This window comes from Dermacentor albipictus, chromosome 5 (assembly GCF_038994185.2).
Source record: "Dermacentor albipictus isolate Rhodes 1998 colony chromosome 5, USDA_Dalb.pri_finalv2, whole genome shotgun sequence".
Lineage (NCBI taxonomy): Eukaryota > Metazoa > Arthropoda > Arachnida > Ixodida > Ixodidae > Dermacentor > Dermacentor albipictus.
In genome coordinates, this window is record NC_091825.1 from 53,380,648 (window position 1) to 53,402,325 (window position 21,678).

Consider the following 21,678-nt stretch of genomic DNA (forward strand, 5'->3'; position numbering starts at 1 on the left):
TGGACTCTAAATTCGCTCTTTCTTCGCTCGTCCTTTACTTCCCCTCTTCCTACGGATCTTCAACTTTTCTTTTTCTATTACCTCCTTCCTAATCAGTACGCTGGCGTTGTGCCTCTCTGGGTTGCAGTTGTCCGCCTTCTTCATCGCTATTTCCCTCTCTGGCCATTGTAGATGTGTGCTTTCATATAAAAATAATAAGCGTACTATGTCCCCTCATTTGCCTGGGCCCACTCCGTTGATCAACCTAGCTGGTCGAGCGCTCCTGGCTGCTGCTACTGAGGAGACCGTTGTAACACCGTCTACTGCCGTCTCACGCGCTAGTTTTAAGATTAAAAACGTACTTTTTTACTTCTTTGCTGCGGTCGTTAGGCATCCTGGCATCGATTATAATTTCAGAAAATACAGCTCTGCTTAGGTTTCTTTGCGACGAGTGAACGAGATTTTCTGGCAACGATAATGTCAATACTTAGCCATCGGAAATGATCGAACTAATAAGGTTGGACTAGCCGACGCCAATTTAATAGAGCTCGACTACGACATACTGTTTATTTGTAGCGTGTTAAGCAACTACAGCTGCTTGGATATAAGCATTTCTGTTTGTCAGGTTAATTTTCGCAATATCTGGGCAGCTGTCGAGCTGAAACCAAATAAAGAGGAGCGCCTTGGGGACTCGTAAAAGCTATGTAATGTACGTTATCTTCGCAAATGTAATATTGTTAATGATGTGCTCTGTTATGCCATGACGTATGCTGGAACCCGCGCGTAAGCAAGGAAGCACAAGCCTCTTGCGCTTTTTGAAGGTCAACTGCGACGAAATTCCATGCCGCGTAAGACGCATAGTTTCACGTGGTGTAGATATAGCAACATTTCTGCGAAATTTTACGCAGTGAAGTACGAATTGATATTCCAAGAAAAGCTCGCAAGAAATAGACGCCCTTGATACCAAAACTTATAAAAGGAAAACGCTGTCACAACTGCTCGCCAGAAATGACGACTCACCCAGGAGTGCCACCGCGACTTTTCGGCATGACCTCCACGATTTGGCGGCATGCACGGCTGCCAGTGGCGCCCTCGAATAAAGAAAGGTGATTTCGGCGGTGACGGGCTCGTATTTATGTCATATCCGCCAATCACTAGGTGAGCGCAACAGCCCCGCATAAGGCTGGCAACCCTGTGCTGCAGTCAGTCGACACTGGTTTTCGACTGCCATAGTGAGGGGAAATTCCAGTATCGTGTCGCCTGGCCCATCGCGTCCTTGTGTGTATTGTGCTGTTTATCCAGCCTTCCTTCACTGAGTTTCGACGTTCCCACCTATACAGCTGTTTGCCTCTATGCAAGCAGTTTGTCCACGTGCACATTTACTGCCGCAAAGCGCATAAGTGCGCAAAGCACGCCGCTCAGTGCGCTGTCTTCACCTGTGCGCTCTGCCGCTGCGTGGCCCGTGCGGACCAGTCGCCCACATTTCACAACAATTGCTACATTTGAATGCAGGAGCTTCGGTTCAACAGGCACTCTGCGTATTAAAAAGATTTGAATTTACACCGCACACATGGTTAGTTATCCATTATTCGGCACCCATGAGGTCTATACACGTAAAGCACCATCGTAATGAGCTACGTTACTCGCATCGGAAGCCGTTTCTTGAGGCAAAAATGAGACGCCAGGCAATGGTGGCTGCGACAAGATATGTTCCAGATGCGTGCCAGTACATTCTCAGCGTTAACGAGGGCAGACTTTGGACGCATTGTATGGCCACGCGGGATGGCCGCATGCGCCGTGTATCGCGGCGTTTTCTTCGTTGGATTGCCTCTTTTTCGTGTACTTGGCTCTGATGTGATACAGAATGACGCGAGACTTGGATAAAGTTGTAACACCTGCAGTCAAAGCCTCTTTCACCGGCGCCGGTTTGCCTTTGTAGTATATTCAACCGACGCGTTCGTGGCGAATGGGCGGAACCAAGATATGTCACGTATTCCGTAGCGGGAAACCAAGTTTGCGTTCACACGGTCATGCTCCGTGGCGAACACGCTTTGTGTTTGTCAGAACACCACAGCAAGCTCAACGAGAGGTGTAGCAGAGCGGGTGCTGCCCACGAACTATCTGCACGTGTTTCCTGCAGTGGCCCGCCATCTATCATTCCCGATGATGGCGGGAAAGTGTGCACGTGGTCGTTGTGGTTATGCAAATTGTCTATGCACTACACTCGTTTATAGCCAATTTAGCCGAAGCGAAATTTTGTTGCAATTGTCCTTTGATAAAACTCTTGCTCGCATTCATGTTGGCAGCACATATTGTGAGCAACGCACGCAGGAAAAAAAAAAGGAATCGTGTAGCGAATTCTAATAATAATAATATATGGGGTTTTACGTGCCAAAACCACTTTCTGATTATGAGGCACGTCGTAGGAGGGGACTCCGGAAATTATTAACACCTGGGTACTCTTTAACGTGCACCTAAATCTAAGTACACGGGAGTTTTCGCATTTCGCCCCCATCGAAATGCGGCCGCCGTGGCCAGGATTCGATCCCGCGACCTCGTGCTCAGCAGCCTTACACCATAGCCACTGAGGTGTAGCGAATTCTCTGTAACGTTTATATGTCATTTATTCAGACATTGGCCCCTATGGACGCTTTCGGCCTCGCTTGCGCACAATGTTCGCGCCTGCGCGGAAATTGGTTAGAGTTGGTTAGACATGTAAACTGTCAAAAAATATTTGGCAGACTCAAGTGCCCGGTTACGTAGAGATTATATGATGTAGTGTTTATGTCGTAATAAGGAAAACGCAACGTTTATAATATCGATATTGAAAGCAAACTAAAACCCTGTAGGCCGTACCTAGTGACACACGCACGCACGCACGCACGCACGCGCGCACACACACACACACACACACACACACACACACACACACACACACGCACACACACACACACACACACACACACACACACACACGCACACACACACACACACACACACACACACACACACACGCACACGCACACGCACGCACACACACACACACACACACACACACGCACACGCACACGCGCACACACACACGCACACACACACGCACGCGCACACACACGCACGCACACACACACGCACACACACACACACACACACACACACACACACACACACACACACACACACACACACACACACAATCGCGCAAACCCATTGGCAGCAGTGCACGTACCCAGTCGTTCCTGTGGCGTAATTTTAGGCTGCACTGTCCCTGGGATCCCCCCCCCCCCGAACGGCCGAAACACTCCACCCACCCTCCCGCCTGCGAGAAAGGTGGCTGCTCTCGGCGAATAATGCTTAAAACTGTGCGCAATCTCGTTGGATAGCTTCGCGGTGTAAATGTGCGGACCTGCCGGGCCTTGTGTGATGCGTGCTTGTGTGTGCACGGCGACAGTGGTACACGACGTTGACGACTACGGCATGGCGTTGCTTCTCGGCTTCTCTAATTTTTTTTTCTCCTCTGTTCCAACGGTGCTTTTATTTCGCCGCTATAATTGCTCACGTCTTGTTTGTTTGCTTGTTGGCGTCAGATATATCGAGTTTACTTTTTGTTGTTGTGAATAAATTTTTTTTAAAAAATCGCCTGTGAGAGATGGCACAATTCACATACCTCGTTTTGGATTACCCGGATAGCGGACACTACTTTTATTAGAAATGAAACTGCTTAATTGAAAAAATTGTGTGGCCGCGACATTCCTATACGCGCACGAGTTGCCAGCGAAGCTGTTTAGGCTACATACAATTTCTCGGCTTTTGCACGGTCCTGGTGTCAATGGTTGTGTTTCTGCTGTAGAAGCCTCTCCGCTCGTTCCTCCGGCGTGCGCCACCACACTACGCCGACACAAGCGCCACCACGGTCACCGCACCACCCCTGCATCTGCCACAATCGCTGCTGCAGCCCGGCCGGCACCCCCGACGCGCGTGACGTTATAATCACAGACATGCCGCATGCAAAGGCGCCATCGCCACACTCTTTCCCACTCTCCCCCTATCCGTCTTTTTTCCTCTCCACGCGCCATGTCCCCGATACGCACTTAAGCCGCCCAGGATATCACCCCCACCCCCTGGAACGCATGTAGGTGATGCATACGGGGGCTAGAGGTAAACAGCCTCGCTGTAAAAAGCAAGATTTTGGTATTAAGATTTCAACTAATCGCTTTCAGACACACTGCATTTTACGATTTGCAGTCTGTGAATTGGCGAGGCATGTCCCATTAGAATGAAATCCAAGGCCGGCAGTTATTTCGATGTATCTGTTCTCAAGATGTTTGATGAATCGCATTGATCGTGCGGATAATTTTTTCCTGCGCGCTTTAAAAAACGCACATTGTTCCAAATGGGCGTGGTCTGCAAACTCGCCGGCATCGATCAATTGCAACATGCCGTTTCAAGTGATCCCTTGCGATCAAACAATCATTTGTTGTAATTTATCATGTAACTAAAGCCCGCCTCCTCGAGCAATATTAAGGCACAGTTTTGCTATCTGGAGAAAATGTTCAAAAATTTTAGAGAAAAAATCGAAATTGCTGTAAGACAAGGTCGGAATACAAAGAGTGCGATGCGATGCCGTCTCGTGCAAGACTCCACTCGCTTCACGTAAATCATACTTAGCATAAACGATCCGTTTTGTCGGTAGCGCAATAAGAACAGGAACCTGTGACGCGAATGCCCGAGGCTGCGAAGAATTTAGTTGTGGACAACGCATTCCGTGACGCTAACTTTGACTTGTCCTTCAAGGAAGGCAAGAATGATGTCATGCAAAGCAGTAGTAGCGAAGGGGACCTCAAAGTGACATCTTTATTGCGAAGGAAACAACAGTTTGTAAATATATCAAGAAGCGGAGAAAGCTACGGTTATTACAGCGGTACTGAGACCACCAATGCAAAGCGATTTCCTCTGAGTTTTCTTGGTTCCTGATTACCGCATACATGACGACATGTAACAGACATGACGAAGTTGTAACGCTACACATGACTGATGTGTCGCGTTGCCTCTTCTTCACCTTGCCTTTAAATTGACACTGTACGCTAAGGTAACCACTAGTTAGTTTCTTTTCAAAATTACGTCATTTTTCACTATTGAGTCTTCATTGCCTTACAGCCGACGCGTCCACGCGGATAACAAGCATTTGACGGTCGCGCAGTTGTGTCCTCGTCAATTTTATTTACGCGTTCTCTTTGTGAACGTCAACGCGGTAAAGCAAAACGATGGATCCGCCACCGTGTTGGTTTACCGCCAGAAAAGGCACAATGAGGGGCCGTCGCAAACTGCTTCCTCCCAGTCTCTTCGCGTTCTTTTTTTTGTTGTCGTTGACATGAGTCACGAGAATCGATGGGGGGAAACAACGTGTTGGGTTTCGGTGGTTTACAGGTGCGACAGGCGAGACGTTAAAGGATGGTTAAAGCGAACAAGGAGCGGGGAAGAACGTTTTGTCACGGTGCCCATCACGGACGCAGGGCGCTAGCTGCTTCCTTCATGTACAATGGACAATTGTGAGCGTCGAGAGCAGGTTGAACCACAAAGCGGGTGGGCTTCTTACCGGCAGGAACACCGTATGGACTCGTCGTGTAGGGACCGCACCCCCAACTTGGTTGCCCAAAATTTGGAACAAAGAATGCTTCCACCGGAGAAGTAGTAATCGCGTTCAATGCCCCGATGCCGCACGTGCGCGCATCGGCGAATTGTCGCGCGCTGCGTGCTTCCGTCTGCCGCTGCTTGGTGGCGAGAGCCCGGGTGTGCACAGGATCCGGCGTGCGACACCACTTTCACCGAAAGGTTCGGTCCCGTGTAAGGGCCACAACTCGTCAAAAGTGTGGGAAAAAAGTGCCACCCCTACACAAGTATATACAATATGTAGGCAGGAAGAAAACTAAAAAAAAAAAGGCCGCTGCTTGAGCGAGTTGGTGATACATATGCGGGGATGCGATAGAGGACTCTTGGTGGCGACGCCGTGTGTTCCAGTAGAAAGACACTTCGCTGAAGGGGACACGTGTCCAGCTTCTGTAAAAAAAGAAACGGGCAAAAAAGAAAAAAAAAACACAGATGGGCAACCACCAGTTTAACGCCTGTGATCTCCACTTCGTGCCTTGTTTACTTCGCTCTTGCCTTTTCTCTTGCTTGTGGCCTGTGCCGCACTGTTCTCGGCGGCCGCCGCACTTCTGGCCATTGCCCTGCTTGACGGCAGTGCTTTCTCGGCGCTTGCTCTCGCGTGTGCAGGGAAAGGTCAGGGCGGGTTCATCGACTCTCCCGAATGACCGATGCATCTTCTCGAAGGGGACGCGACGACATCTGCGCCGATGTTTCGGCGGCTACACTGCGAAGGGCGGACAACGAAAAGACGTCTTATCTTCTAGTTTGCTTTCGGTTGGAACGCTCTCGCATCGCATCGACTGTCCACAGGCTTCTGGAGAAGTGGAACCACCTGCGCCGCCCGAATGACAGCGGCACTTCTAAGGAAAGCAGTGGCTAAACTTGTAGGGCGAGTTAGCGCTTTGGCGCCGTTGTAGATCGTCCCGTCATAGAGGGACTCGTTTCTGCTTGCGTGTCCGTTGTGTTCTATGCCGTGCCTTATTGACGCATTTAGCCATAAGTTTAGTTTCGGAGGTGGTGTTACCAAAACGCATGTGTGCGTGGCCAAGGACAGGGAGAGACAGAGGGATGTTTATTATGCACTCCTTCCTCATCTGCGCATTATTGCCGTCACCCGTATGTCTTTCTTCTATCAACATCGTGGGCTGCGAAATAGCGATGGCTATGAGTCTCTCTCTCCATCTGTATATATATATATATATATATATATATATATATATATATATATATATATATATATATATATATATAACACATAGTATTGCTGGATTTCCGGCGACCGCCGGAAATCCAGCAATTCTATTTGTTTTCTACGCAGACCTCTCTTTGTTGGCTGCAAAATCTCGCCAATTTATCGTGGTTATAATAGCCTAGTCATTTCAGTCCATTTGTGCTACGAGCTCAAATTTATAGCAGAAGCGTTGAAATGGGAGTACTCGGAACAATGTGTCTACGCTGAAAAACTGCTCGGCGTGTTTTCTTTCAGCGCTTACACATATTCGATGTTTAAGTCATAAAAGAAGTAGCATCGGCTCCGGCTTCGCGCTGTTGTGTCTTTTAATTCTTTTTTGCTTTCTTGCTTGGAATTAGGTTCGTGCCTCAATACTGTTGCAGGCAGGAATGAGCGGTAAATGGGCACGACGTGCGCGTTACAGAAATATCTAAGATGATTTCGCCATACGCAACGAAGGAGAAAGTCACCTGATCATCATCGTCATCATCATCATCAGAAAGGCACCTACTGTAGAAGCTTCTTCTTCTTTAGCGTTGTTTCATGCGTACGGATGAAGGACTATTCGCAGCACAAAAAATAAAATAAAACTTGGGCCACGAGATCACATTCTCCGGGCTATCCCACCAGGTTCACGAGCACCGGTAGACCAACAAGATAGCGTCCCGAAAAGATACGCCGATATCCTGAGCCACTAGACTGGGTAGAAGGATCTATCCACCCCCGCATCCCCAGCTGACAAGAGAAGAGGCGGTGATCTTCCGAAGACTACAGACCGGCACATTCCCGCACGGCACCCTGCTACACGCCATGTATCCCACGAGCTATACTCACAAATACGCCTTCTGCTCCACGCCCAATATCCTCTACCACATGGTATGGGAATGTCAAAAAAACCCATCGACACCGCCCATCACCGGACCAACCGTCGAGCAGTGGGAGGCACAGGTGACAAGCTCGACCCCTGAAGACCAGCATCGCCTGGTGAGCAGGGCCAAGCTATCAGCTCAGGCCCACGGCATCCTGGACTAGGGACGCCACCCAGCTCGGACGATTTTACCGTCGGCTCATTTCAACTAACAAAGTTTATTCCTCCTCCTGGGCCAGACGTGTCTCGTCAAATACTTACCCACCTGGTCTGCTGGGCGCATGAAAGGCAGCATGGCCGTTCGCGCTGGCTACTTGGTCGTTGCTTTAGCATGTCGCGTTTTTTGTTACGACAATTCTAACACTGGTCATTTGCCCTTTCACACGCGCCGAATGAACACACTTGTACGTCTTTGCTAGAAACAAACGAACGAACAAGCAAAGTAATAAACAAACAAACCAATAAATAAATAAATAAATAAATAAATAAATAAATAAATAAATAAATAAATAAATAAATAAACGATACATCAAAAGAACACAAATGAGGTAATGGCTAAATGTGGACGAGAAAGTGAGAGCACTGTCGTCGCACATGCTAAAGGCATAAAAAAAAGAAAAAGAAAAGAAAAGAGTAAAGCTAGCGCACTTTTTTTTTTGTTCTTGTTCAAAGGTTGCCGATCACAACTATAACTCTTTGGAAAGCGACGATGTCCCTCCTTTTGTCGCCTCGAGTGCCCACTGAAATCTACCGAAAAATTATGGTGAAGTCACGTGCCCTTTTCGGAGACCATACGACTAGATGCCGGCTGCCTTTCCCTCTACGAGAGAGTATAAGAGGCGCAACTCGCTGCATGACTGCCCCTATAGAAGTATGTCCGGAGAACGTACTTATTTCCATGGACTTGGCAACCAGTGGGTGCTCTCCAATGCTGGTGCTTTTGAGAGCTGCCAGCTTCTTCTTAAGAGACCGGACCTTCAGCACTGTCATTAACGCCATCTAAGCGCGGCAACACACGCTGATTGCTGCCAGGGCTGGCAGAGGCCTCTTGGCTTTCGAAGGGCTTTGTTTGTCCACGCAAAGTATTTATTTACGGCCGCTATGCCGACCGCCCGCCCCGGAGCCCGTCTCATAACTAACAGAGTTACTATAACCCACCAGTCTCGATCAAGATAGTCCATTTATGCAGAGTGAATCCTTGCCACCGAGATAGTAGAGTAAGAAAGGAGGACAAGGGGAGAGGTCAGGTTGAAGACAAATACGAAAAGGCGAAGTATTTAGGGGAACAGCAAAGGGCGACTGCCTGTTTCCCTTGGTCGAGTCAGTCCGCGGAGGGCCGTTTACGTGGAGCGGACCAAAATTGTGTGTTGCCGTCGAGGCAACAAGGCACTCAGCGTCGGCTCAATCGCCAGGATCCATTGTCGCCGTGGACGCGACTAAGCCGCGCACGGCTAAGGGCAGATTTACGCTCGAGCCGCCCATCGCCGCAAGCCGCACCACAGGCTTGCGGTCGCGCGAAAAATTGCACGTATCCAGCACTTGTGCACAGATTTCTGTTTACAATGTCTAAGGTTATACACTGTGCACACGGTGTAAATGGTAATTTGTGCACAAGTGCTGGATGCGTGCAATTTTTCGCGCGACCGCAAGCGTGCGGTGCGGCTTGCGGCGATGGGCGGCTCGAGCGTAAATCGGCCCTAAGCGCGAGAGTGTCGGACACCTCATGTGTTCAGATCCGCGGTGTCGCAGCACACCAAAGGCCTGCTGACGCATACGCTCTCTCGCGGATAACAGATGCACTTTACAGAACTTCGACATCTGTTTTTGGTGCAGAGCTACGGGTTTGCAGACGTTTGATTCAAAATTATTTGCAAGGTATTCATGCCATTCTAATTTGCTCGGCAACTTAAGCGCACAACGCTTGCCCGCCGGACAGGCAGCTGGTGTAACGCAACTAAAGAGTAACTGGTATCGATACAAATATTTCTGAAATATTCAACCCGTACAGTAATGCTTCAAAGTTCTGCGAAACTCCTTCCCAGCAGAAATAAAAAATAAAAGTATTAATGAAAAAAAACCTATATGTGATTACAACATGCCCATAATAGGCGATGGCGTTAAATATATTATATACAATATTCATAATAACGCACAATTGCTCGTAGAAAAGAAAAATGTGAGTAATGTAGCAGCGTAAGTAAGATCAATCTTTAAAGAGAGCCGTCATGAAGCAATTTGTCCTTCCATTCATGACTTTCCTTTTTGTATTGGTATTATGCGAATTCTTTCCCAGTTGATCAAAAATTTCCGGGTTGTAATATTTTCGCATTCTTCTGCCATAATTAGTGTACGTCATCTTTCTGCTTCCTCTTTTTTAGAACTTACCGGTTTTTCGGAAATATTTGTAGAAGCGTCCAAGCTATAAGTCGAAATTCAGCTTAATAGTCACTGGAGTTTAACTTTATCTCTTAAATACAATAAACTTCATTTAAATTGGTCCAGCAGTTGTCTCAAAAAAAGCACTTGTGAGTTTTGCGTGAATCGGAGTAGGGAAGTTAGAGTTGGCCCCGAGCTAACACTTCCTTCCTCTTTATCCTCTTCTGTATTGCAGTGTGTAAGAAAGGCCTAGTAGCACAACGGAGCCTCTTCATTCAGAGGGACATGCGATCGCATGCCTACAGCCCTCTCTTGCCCCCCCCCCCGCCCCCCGCCCCCCTCTTCAAATTCCCTTCCCTCCTCTCTCGTCTCTTTTTTTCTTTTCTTTTTTTTCTGTCGTCGCTTGTTTAGCAGTGGTTTTCGGCATGTCGAAGCTTGTATACGGCATGAAACGCGCCCCTTCCCCTCTCTGCCCTGCGCCTCAGCGTGAGTTAACCATCGCCCGTGGAGTGCGCTGTTTCGGTGATATGCTCGACTGCGATATGGACGAGTTGACAGAGCGACGCTGCTTGCAGTTGTGCCAAATCGACCATATATATTCGTCATATTGTCGCCGGTATAGCGAAGCTGCAGTCACTGACCGAAGGCGAGTGGACGTTGACGTCGCGAGCCATGCAGTAAGTTATATATTTTTTCTTTTTATAGCCGCTGATTCTTGAAATAACAGATTCTGATGCTGAACATTGCGCATGTCTGCCGGTTTTTGATAGGGTATATTAGTGCATAGCTATACGAAGGCCCATTCGTGTGAAGAATAGAACATGATAATGGAGTGCTAGAACCCTTTCCACAGTACGCTGCTTTAACTGTGCATTTTAGTGCAACAGCGTATTTATCGAGTCTAACGAGACCTATGCCCTCGGCGTATGTACGGCGGATTACGTAGTTTTATTACATGTAACGCTTTCGTGACAGTTTTCGATTAGAGTCGGAGCTATTCCTGTTCATATGTGTTGCTTCACTAATTATTGCGTTGTCTTTCTCGGAAGCAAGATAACGTCGGTACACTTGCCCACTTGCTGCTTGATTAGTGACATGCTGTGCAATCTGTTGCGCGGGGGGGGGGGGGGGGGGTGAGCAAAGACTTTAGCAGTTTGTTTTTGTTGCTCCAGCTAGCAGTATTTGCGCTGTACGTGTACTTCGTTTTGGCGCACTATAGTTATGGTTTTTTTTTTCTCGCTAGCACATGATGCACCTGCGTGACGCACATTTGTAGTGCAGATAAATAGAAGCCAGTGGACCCATTGGTATACGACAGATAGACTAAACACAGTCACATACCTATGGAACCATGCCAACTACACCAGCTTTCAACCTTGCTGAAATCAGGGGAGCTGAATGATGCACGATTTGGCATGTAAGGTTGCACGCTGCGTCGTATCGTGTTTGCCTGCTGAGTGTAAATGGCTCACGCATATGCGGTTAAAAAAGAAAAATGTTGCACGTGGTGAATAACGGCTGTTTTCTTATCTAACCGCTATTTAGGGCACATTAAAGGAGCACTGACACACACGAAAAAAATCCACGTGGTTTCTTTCTGGTATAATAAGTAGTTAATGACCCAGTAATCACGGCGCGAAGCCTCATTTACTTCAGAGCACGACAGGTGATTATTTGCAGTCTTTTTTGTAGCGATCAGTCGAAGTTTCGGTGCCACAGAGCAGGAGACGGGAGAAACGGGAATGTAAACAAAGTGATCACGTGTTCGCAAAAAGCCATGACGTATGCTTTGACGCGCAGCCAGCGTGCGCGACCAACTTGCTGAATATTGTCGTGCGACTGCCGCATCGCTCGGACAACCGCAGCCAATGACAACGCCGGCATCGTGAACGTCATAGCCACGTGGTAGACCCAGCGGGGCGGGGCCTGCGAGCGGGCGCATCGCCGCTCTGATCATGTCTGTTTTTTTTTCTCTCCCTGGTGGAAACGCGGGCCTCTTTCGCCGCTGACGGTGGCACATAAATCGGCTACAATTTGTTTCTGACACGAAATAACTTCTAGAATAAAGTGACCTCGAAAGAGTGCGAGTTATAAAACGTTGTTTGAAATACTAAATCATTGGCGTGATTTCTACTCGGACACGGTAAGCGCAGACGCGCCAGCAATCGTCTGTATACGAAGCGGCTCGCCTGACTGGCGTGTTTACTCATCTCTACTAACGGCACCGGGAAAACTAACCGTATTTTCCCTTAAGAGAAACATAAATGCTCAGGCATTGATTGCGCTGACGAATTTTGGCGCTTTATTACGAGCTGCGGACGCATCGCAAGGACCCTCTGCCGGCGAGCTAGGCCTATATCGTCTCCCAGCGATCGCAAGCTCGCCTGGCATGCTCGTTCGCTTCTGTCTGCGCCAATGAAATCAAATGTGCTGCAATTTAAGCGTGACATAACTGTGTACACGTTCTGCCGACTTCGTTATACGAGCTGCAAGCGATCGTGTCACAAGCGCAACCGGTGTCGGATTCGATGGCCCAGCGAGCTATGCCTGCCGGCTCCTGGCCATCGGCGGCTGCCAACGGATCCGATACTGCTAATGCGGCCTTGCGGAAACACGTCTACAGTGCTCGCATAGAGGTGTTTATATTGTCGTCGTTTGTTTCAAACAAGATAGCCGTGCATGCAAATACGGTTGCTTTCACTTTCTGTTCGAAGTTACACAGCATTGCGAACTTCTACGCAGGGGCGCCGGTTCTGGGCGGAGCTACCCGCCGCTCGCTCATTCAAACCATGTGACTCGAATCGCCGCATGCGGCAAGTCGCACACGACGCGCCGTACTACAGATCGCACGGAAAATCGCACCATGTGCCTCGCGCTTTAGACGTGGCTAATCACTTAGCGACTCAGATATTGCGGCCGGCGATGGCGAGGACGAACCTCAACAAAACCCTCGCATCGGCCGTGATCAATGGTAAGACACAACAAATCGGCATTGAACGTTGTGGCAGCGCAGTCAAGCTGATAGTGTGGGAAATATCCCGATGGACACGACAAAAACTGCAGCATGCAGCGACACGGAGAGCGTCCCTCTAAAGAGCTAGAACTAGCAACAGAGGAGAAGCGCATGTAAGAGCATGGCAGCCAACGAAAATTCGTGACGTATACCCACATGAAGTAGCGTTTTCTTGGCGATTTACAATCCCGCTTGATGTCAATGTCGCAAGGTGCTCTGTTTTGCGGTTGGCTGCGCGCACGTACTTTAAAATTGATTTTAAATACGTTATAAGCCATATTCGCCGCTGATATTTTATAGACGATGTGTGTGTGACCAACTAAATCGATCTCACAAGTTATCTGGACTTCAAATTTATGTGTCAGGACTCCTTTAAATGCGCGAGTCAGTGGATAAATTTTGGTTATATTAGTTTTTCCGCCACGTATGTTGTAGGCTGTAGGATGTTATATGACGGCCCTACAGCGTAAAACTATTCCAATGGGTTTTTATGCCAACGTACTGACGTCAAAATTACGTAACCGCCGACGCAAGCACCCGGCGGTAATCCGCCGCGTTGTTTGAACAGGCCAATGAAATGCTCTCCTCGCTTTTACGAGCTAACTTCTTTGCTTTCAAAGCGAATAACATTACCTGCCTTGACAGACTTTGTCCCGTTGCTCCTTGCTTGGCTATTGATGGCTGGTAGAAAATTACGGCGGAGTGCAACGGAAGTACGAAAATGGCGCTAAAACGGATCCTCAGCGAAAAACAGTTGGCAGAGCGATGTCGTTACGTGCCGAAATGTCTCGATGACGTTATGCTGTTACGCAAAAATGGTTGTTATACGCAAATAAATCCATATTTCCCGGCACCTTCGAGTAGCTAGTGCCAGAGCGATCGGGGGGCAGCCAACCTCTATTCTTTTCCAAAGGCGGGAGCCTCCGGCTATTCTGAAAAAAAAGAAAAATAAAAGCTCTTTTGTTCGGCATATTAATGCACCTTTCATGCATATACATGTCACTTTGACGTGGTGAGCTTTCGAGGGCTCGTGAGGTCGCGTGACAGACAGGTGAAATGGGCGCAGCTCGAAATCTTTTGACCAATACCTGAAGGATAATGGCACAAAAGACGCAGAATCGAAAAAAAATTTTTTTGTTCAGTTTAATCATGCATAACCTTTGGTTTATCAGATGAGAATGGTTTCGCGCTTTTTTCTGACGTCGCTAACAGACAAGTGAAGTGGGCGTGGCCACAGAATATTTTGACCTGATTGCTGATTGTAGAAATGAAATAGAAAAGCTTGCAATCGCTTTACGTTAATGCGCCTTGAATAGTGAACGGAAATAGTGAGAGGGCGCCTACAAAAGTGTTGTTCACTTCTTCGAGCATGCGATTATACGGACGTGACATTCGTTCAAGTTTCGGTATGACTTATCTGTAGTCGTAAATACAACGATTGGTGTACACGTGGGTTTCTTTGGACACAATATATACACAAGAACAGCTCATATAGAGAAGCATTTGCTCGTACGACGTACAATGCGCGCGACACGTGACCACGCTTCGCTAAGGTTTCGCTTATATCTGTGCTTATTTCGTCGTGCGTTTTCTCCCAAGCGCAGCACAGCGTCCGGGAACCAAGATTAGATGAGAGCAGCTTCATGCTCGAAACGTATTGCTAGTGGTACACATATCCTGCGTATCATCTCACCGGGAAACACCTGAACAATTAGTCACTGTGGCCCTGAAGGCCTCAACTTCATCTATACGGGAGACAGCTCAGAACAGAACTTTACAAAATAACTGCCAGCGGATTTTCTTTTTTCACATTCGTATTTATTTTTTAAAGTGAAAGTGCTATAACGACCGCGTTCCACTGGAACGCAAGGTCATTGAGCGCGCGTGCTCCCGTTCTGTGTGATTCTCTCTGTCACCTGTCACTGTGGCGGTTTCTGTTTTGGAATGTTACACGCTCTGAACAATGGGAGCAGCATCTGCCTAAGACAGGGCCACGTCATGAGCGTCGTAGTAGGCTACGCGCACTCGCCGTATTAGCGAGAGCGCGCTGCAGTCCTATAGCTGCATCTCTTGGCGGCGTTACTCAACACGCTTCCATCGCCTGAACTCTTGGATATACTATACAAGGTGTGCCAATTACCTATCATGCACCAAGATTTAAAAAAAAATGTGCAAAATGCCACGCAGCTGGACATAACCAAGATAATGTCGTTTGCCGTGGCTTGCAGATACTGAGATAATTTTTTTTCATTTCGCCTAATTAGATAATTAGTATCCATTAATTACACAAATTTTCAAATATTCACATTAGATGAAAAGTGTCAACGGAAAAATTGTAGAGTGACGTGAGAAACTACCGATGCAGCTTTCTGTTGCTGAATACGTGCTACATGAAAGTGTTTTTCCGAGCGTGAAGCGAGCCCACGAATACACGTAAAATCGCCGCGCTACTGGCTGCTCGAGGCACTTTGCGTGTATTCGCGGGATTCTTTGTGAAAATTGTTGGCCAGCCGGTCACAGGGGCCATTCTTCAAAACAACAAGTGTGACTTCGGAAGAGTGTGTAAACGACATTCTGTGTCCAAATACCTATCAGAATATTGCAATCATCAGCGCACCCCGCAGGAAAAGCGCGGACGAGTTCATCAGGATACAGCAAATACAAGTCATGGACAAGACTTTTATCTTCGAAGCATACGAAACGGCCCCTGACCACACGGCGAAATTTGTGATCAGGGGGACCCCCTCACTGAAGGACGAGGGACGTCGACAGGAACGGGGTGAACCACAGAAATCCACAGCGGCCGCGTCGGCTGCTTCGGAAGCGCCGAATCCAGCTGAAAATGAAAGTTTAAAAGTCCTGCCTTAGCGGCGGTTCCAATTAAATGGGGAGGTTTTCCCACTATGCGTGTCTCTCTGGTCTACAGCACTTTGAAAGCCCTATAATGAGTAGTGGCGTCCAACATGGTAGGCTACTGCTCGGTGCCGCAGTGCCGGACGTACGCAACGGAGCCCGGTGTTAGCCTTCGCACGTACCCACAGGACAGGAAGCTGCGTGAAGCTTGGATCGCGAATCTTAGAACTGGCAAGCATCCATCGGCTAGCACTTGGGCATGTAGCAAACACTTCCGCGGGGAAGATCTCTGATAAAGTGTCGGGACTGCGATGGCCGGTGAAAGCGCGCGCTCTGAGACGCTCGTCCGCCCGCGCCGCCCGGTTAATGTCATGAAAGTATGGTTTATGAACTTGTTGATGCTAGACACTGGCATTCATTGGAACGGAAAGGGAATGATAGGAAGCACATTAAATAAAGGCCTATAGCATATGCTCATGTTTGTGTTAGCACCAAATGATGAATGTACTTGATCAAGGAAAGAAATACAGCAGCGGTACATTGCTCGCTTTGAAGACCGATAAACGTACAGTGTGATTCGACTTACTAAATAATGATATTGAAATGTCCAAGAACTTACAAGGGAAAAAAATATTGTGTCATCCCGACGCCATACCAAATGTCGCCGTGGGCGTCGAAGTACCTAGTTATAACTAAATTACTTTTTGAACAGCTCTGATAGCATCCACGCAACAATGGTTGCTTGCGTACTGCCAAATGCTCATATTCTGCGGCCTAATGCTCATGGCAGGGCGCGAAAACGCGCTCGCAAAGAAAGCTAAACATTGTGCGCGGACAGGCATGCAGACGCGCAGTCGGTCGTTGCGAACCCGTGCGATCGCTGCACCGAGGGTTCCTTCTGTTATGCCCCATTTGGTTATACAGGCAGCCCACTATAAGAACATGTTTCACATAGTTTTCTCTCAGCGTTTACCTACCTTTTACTCAAGAAGCCGGTTCGGGGTACTCCATCGCGGTGACCGCGCGCAGTGGGAATGTGCCTATTCTACCCATATATACGTAGCGGAATGTACCTATAATCTATTCGGTAAAGATATGGTGTCTGTAAACAATTCTGTGCTGTTTGTCTGCCCAAGATTATTCTTTTGAAAGTAAAAAAAAAATGTATGTAGAGTCTGCTCAGGGAGTTATCTGAATGACGCGCAAGCATTTCGTAGTGACGACGTGGTGTTAAGTGGTTTTGCGCTGGTGTGTTTGGTGTTATAGCGAGAACCAGTGTGCAAAGAGTCGTGGAGCGGAGAAGCGCGGTTTCGACACCGAACTGTCAAGTGTGACCTGCACATGTTCACGCGTGTTGCACAGAGCCCGCATGTGGAGGAGGACGTGGGATGAAACGGCGAGGGACATAATGAAGGAAATGTGTGCAGTCATCCTTGGAACGTCGGCATCGGGTGGCGTCGTTCCTCTTGTTTGTTGCGTCCGGCAGCATGTTGGCGTAGTTCCCCGCTCTGCGCAGCTTCGTTCATTTAGTTCTGGCGTAATCTGTACATTCACGCTGATTCTCTGCATACCTGCGTTTGCGTTCTTCTTCACTAAGTGACATGCGGCCGTCTTGGCGCCATTACGGCAAATGCGACAGCGCTGCGACGACGCGGACTGCTGCGGAAGGCGGCGCTACGCGAACTGATGAGGCAGGCAGGCTACAGCATGTGGCGGCGTCAAATGCACCAATGACGTCACAATCACAAGCCACGGCTGGGGAGGTATTCTGTAAGAGTCCAGCTAGTGGACTGTCCATTTCGGCCGTTCCGGATTGGCTAGGGCCGCTGGTCTCCTCCTCGCTCGTACAGCAGTATCTAATCAGCAGCGGCTGAAATGGACAGTCAGGTGGACTCTTATACAGAATACCTCCCCAGGTGCTCGGCAGTTGCGGTGCATGCCTGATTGCACACGTCACGTGCTCACAGAAACGCGCCCTAAACACTATAAAGAGACACTAACAAGGAAGACATCACTGGTTGTGGCATAAAATATAAAAATGCTGCATGACCAGACTGCGAGAAAGCCTAACTAGCAGGCTAGAAGCAAAGAATAGTCGGTTGTCACATACTAGACAAAAATAAGGAGAACCCAGGGGCCCAGATTTGTACAAGCGGATCGTTTTTTTTTTTTGTATGAGCGCTCGCACATATTTCTCATTCAGAATCACATGCACAAGTCAAAGGGGTAAATTGCTTGCTGGTTTACAATATACTGTAGCTTCCGTGTAGTCGGCGTGGCGTCAGTGCCGACATGGTAGCGGAGGCAGAACCATCGCAGGTGGCACGTGCAGTGCGAAGACGTGGGTTCGTGTTCCACTTGCGGCCAGCTGTCTTTTCATCCACTTTCATTTCCATTAATTTATAATTTCTTTAATTCAGTTCCAGAGCATCGCACGCATGAAGCCCAAACCCCATGAGAGCGGCTTTGTGCGCGACGGCTCTGAGCGACGAAACGGGCGCGAAGAGATCACTCGGTTCTGGCAATCAAGAAATCGGTGCTAGTGCTGAGAGCGACTAGCCCACTAATATATATACATATATATATACATAATAGAGCCTCGACGGTGTCGTCCACCGGCGGAAGCGCGTGCGCCCATTAGCAGTTCAGGGGTTGCTGTCGCAGTGCATCGAAAAGCACTGCACCGCAGTAGCAGGTGTTCCCCCCCCCCCCCCCCCCTCCCGAGGGCATCCAGAGACAAACCCGACTCTCGCCATCGCTCACGCGTACGGTGGCGCGTACAGTGGCGTGACTCTTGCACACAAAGCGCCATTGTCGCGGGTGCTGAGAGCGAGTTGTCGGCGAAGGTGGACAGAAGGCTTCAGAACACACAAAAAAAAGGGGGGGGGGGTGAGTGGGTGGTGGGACCGTCTTCGTGGTGGAGTGGGGAAACGAAAAGCGAGTGAACAGAAAGCCCAATTATAGCCACTCGGCTTGTAGCGTGGACCATCGCGCGCGGGTCGCACTCCACCCCGGCCTAGGTTAGTGACGTGCCGGAGGACAGGTCGCGGTGGGTTCAATGATTTCCCCAGCTGACCCCCAACTGACCTTATGGAAGCGGCACTGCAAAACGAACAGCCTGGGTCGCTACGAGGGTTGTTTCGGTGGCTGCGCTGCGATGCTGCTGGTTTCAGTAACGAGCGCAGCGGCTTTTACTCGATGGTTTTTTGTTGTTTACCCGCAACCCTCCATAGAGGAACTACACACGAGGATATAGAGCTCTGTTTGTTGACGTGTTGTTTGTTTAGCTGCTTGTTCGCGTGGTGCCTATACTGGGTCGTCGACCTTCGGTGCCATCGATTGGCCGAGACTGCGCACAAGATGCGTGCTCCGACAATGACGACTGGTCATGACGACTTCTCATACTATCGGACACTTTTAATATCCGCAATCAATTATATTCAAAACGCACGCTTATGCCATGTTTATGTAGACATTCACTCATGTTATTGATATACGTTGCTCCCTGCGTAAATGATGGCGAGCGCAACGCCTACAGACAAGCCTTCAATTAGCGTCTTCTTTCACGTAATGCCTGCTAGTGATTGTTTTTCACACGCTTTTTGTTATGTCGCGGCTGAGCGCCAGGTTGTTCACGCTTGTTTATTGCTTTATGAATGCGGGTAATGAGCATGTCGGTATGAAAATATTATTATGCGCAAATATATCACGCACACGCACACGCACACACAAAAAACATTTTCTTATACCTTCCTGCCACTCGCCGAGTGGTGCCCCCAGTGCATGAGGTGCTTAAACATAGAAATAATCAAATAGAATGTCTTTGCACCAAGAAGCCTGGCTAAACACCTGTTTCAAATAGAATTTTATCAGCTTATAAAACGGTAATACGAATTCAGCTTTTGCTTCATCTTGTCTGCAAGCTGACGCTGCAGGCACGTAGACCCTGTCTGTCACGTGCACATACGTATACACGCAAACGAGCACAGACACAGATTTTAATTAGGAAAAAAACGAACTTATTATATGACTATCGCTATCTTTGTTTGCAATAATTGCAAGAAGTCACGGCTAACGCCTTTAAATGTTCTAATCTACTTCACTGAACCTCGTCCTCTCCGGTCCTTGGCCGCGTTTGTTCTCCTTCATTCGCACCATCATGCAATTCGATAGGCCACCGGTTATACGCTGTTCTACACGATAGGGGTTAGTTCAGAAGCCTCCGTAGTAAACATCAAGAAAGCTTCAATTATCAGACACGGGCCGAATTCGCAAAGCTTTTCGTTCGTAAGTGCTCACCACATCAAGTACATCACCACATTATAGCGTCGGGTACGTAGATTGCTTTCTCATACAATCGATATTTTTCATACTACTGGAAGTAAATGCTCGCTCAGCACGCTGAGGGTTAAATAAAAACGCTAAGCATTTCCTGTATTATGCCGATATGAACCTATGGGGGGCAGAGATATGAACAACACAAACATGAGGAGAAATTGGGATGCGAGCAACGAAAGCTGTATCGCAAAATTATGGGCGCACAATTAGGAGGCCTATACGAAGACGGTATGTGATTACACAGAGCAAATTCGCGGAACTGGCATTCTAGCTAATATTCGTGAGAAACAAATAGGTTAGGAGTAGTTTACCTATGTCGTCACTTCACGTCTCCTTCGCTTCTATGTAGCTCAACCCAAGCTGTAATGATGTTGTTGATGATGATACTTCTAACAAAGTAAAACAGACCCGCCGCAGGGGATATATAGGCCACGAACCGAGTGGTAATGTCAGAACACGAAATAAATATATGCAAACATAGATAGGGAAGAACTCGACCATAAATTAAATGGAATAGTGTGCAATGCGTAGTAGTCAGGTTTTCTGTTAAGAGGAGGGAACAAAAGAAAGTCCCATTCTTTTTCTCACTTCGTTCTCTATATAGCTGAAAGTTTTTTCGTTCAACGCATGCTCTGGGCCAATTTGGAGGGAATACGAAAAGAAAGCTTCGCTGTACCACAAATGACGTAGAAGTTTATCGCGGAATTTCAGTGGGTTTCTATAGATGCAGTGGCATTTCGGGCAACACAGTCGCTGACAATTTAGCCCGTATGGCGCACGTTGGAATTTAGGCACGTCTATAATGTACACTTTCACGAAGTGATGCACGCGACAGATTACGCGCCAAATTCCCGTCCGAATATCGAGAGATGCCTGGTTTGAAAACGTGCAGTGCTCGAAAGTACGTTACCTTTCCAATTGATCCAATACATTACTCGAATACAAAAGTCAGTCCTTCTAGATATCGGAACAGCAATACACAAAACCTACACGTACAACCACCGTGTTCGGCATTTTATTGACAGAATATGGTCGAGGCGAAAGCGCGATGTGCTCTTGCTCGGAATCACAAGTTGTTGTTACGAGCCACTTTCTTGGAGTAACGAAGAAGACGACGATGGCCGGTTCGTTGTGCGTGTCCAGCCATCTTTTCCACCCCTGTAAATTGTCTCTGTTTATAAATCGTGCTTCGCTTCTATCTATTGGACGCCCCGTCGCAATACTGCAACGCGCGGTTCAGTGAAGGCACGTTAATTTATAGTTGACGTTGGGCGAACTTGTGCCCGACAAACTGCCAAGCTATAGTGTCACTCCAACGTTTGCAGTATTTTCGCAAGAGTTGCACACCCGTTCTTCGTTTTCCCCTCGTATACCTCG

The 21,678-nt window shown here is 48.2% G+C and overlaps 1 protein-coding gene across 3 annotated transcripts in view; it reads left to right on the top strand.

Annotated features, from left to right (window-relative positions):
- Positions 1 to 21,678, top strand: part of LOC135913268 (neprilysin-1-like) — a 159,969-nt gene that overhangs the window by 18,720 nt on the left and 119,571 nt on the right. Inside the window, exon 1 of one of the 3 annotated variants that reach the window (XM_070538385.1) lies at positions 10,644 to 10,774. The exons of the other annotated variants lie outside the window; for them this stretch is intronic. The gene's annotated coding sequence lies outside the window, so the exon portion shown is untranslated. Of the gene's footprint in view, positions 1 to 10,643; positions 10,775 to 21,678 lie in introns of those variants that run through there. 3 annotated transcript variants of the gene reach the window in all.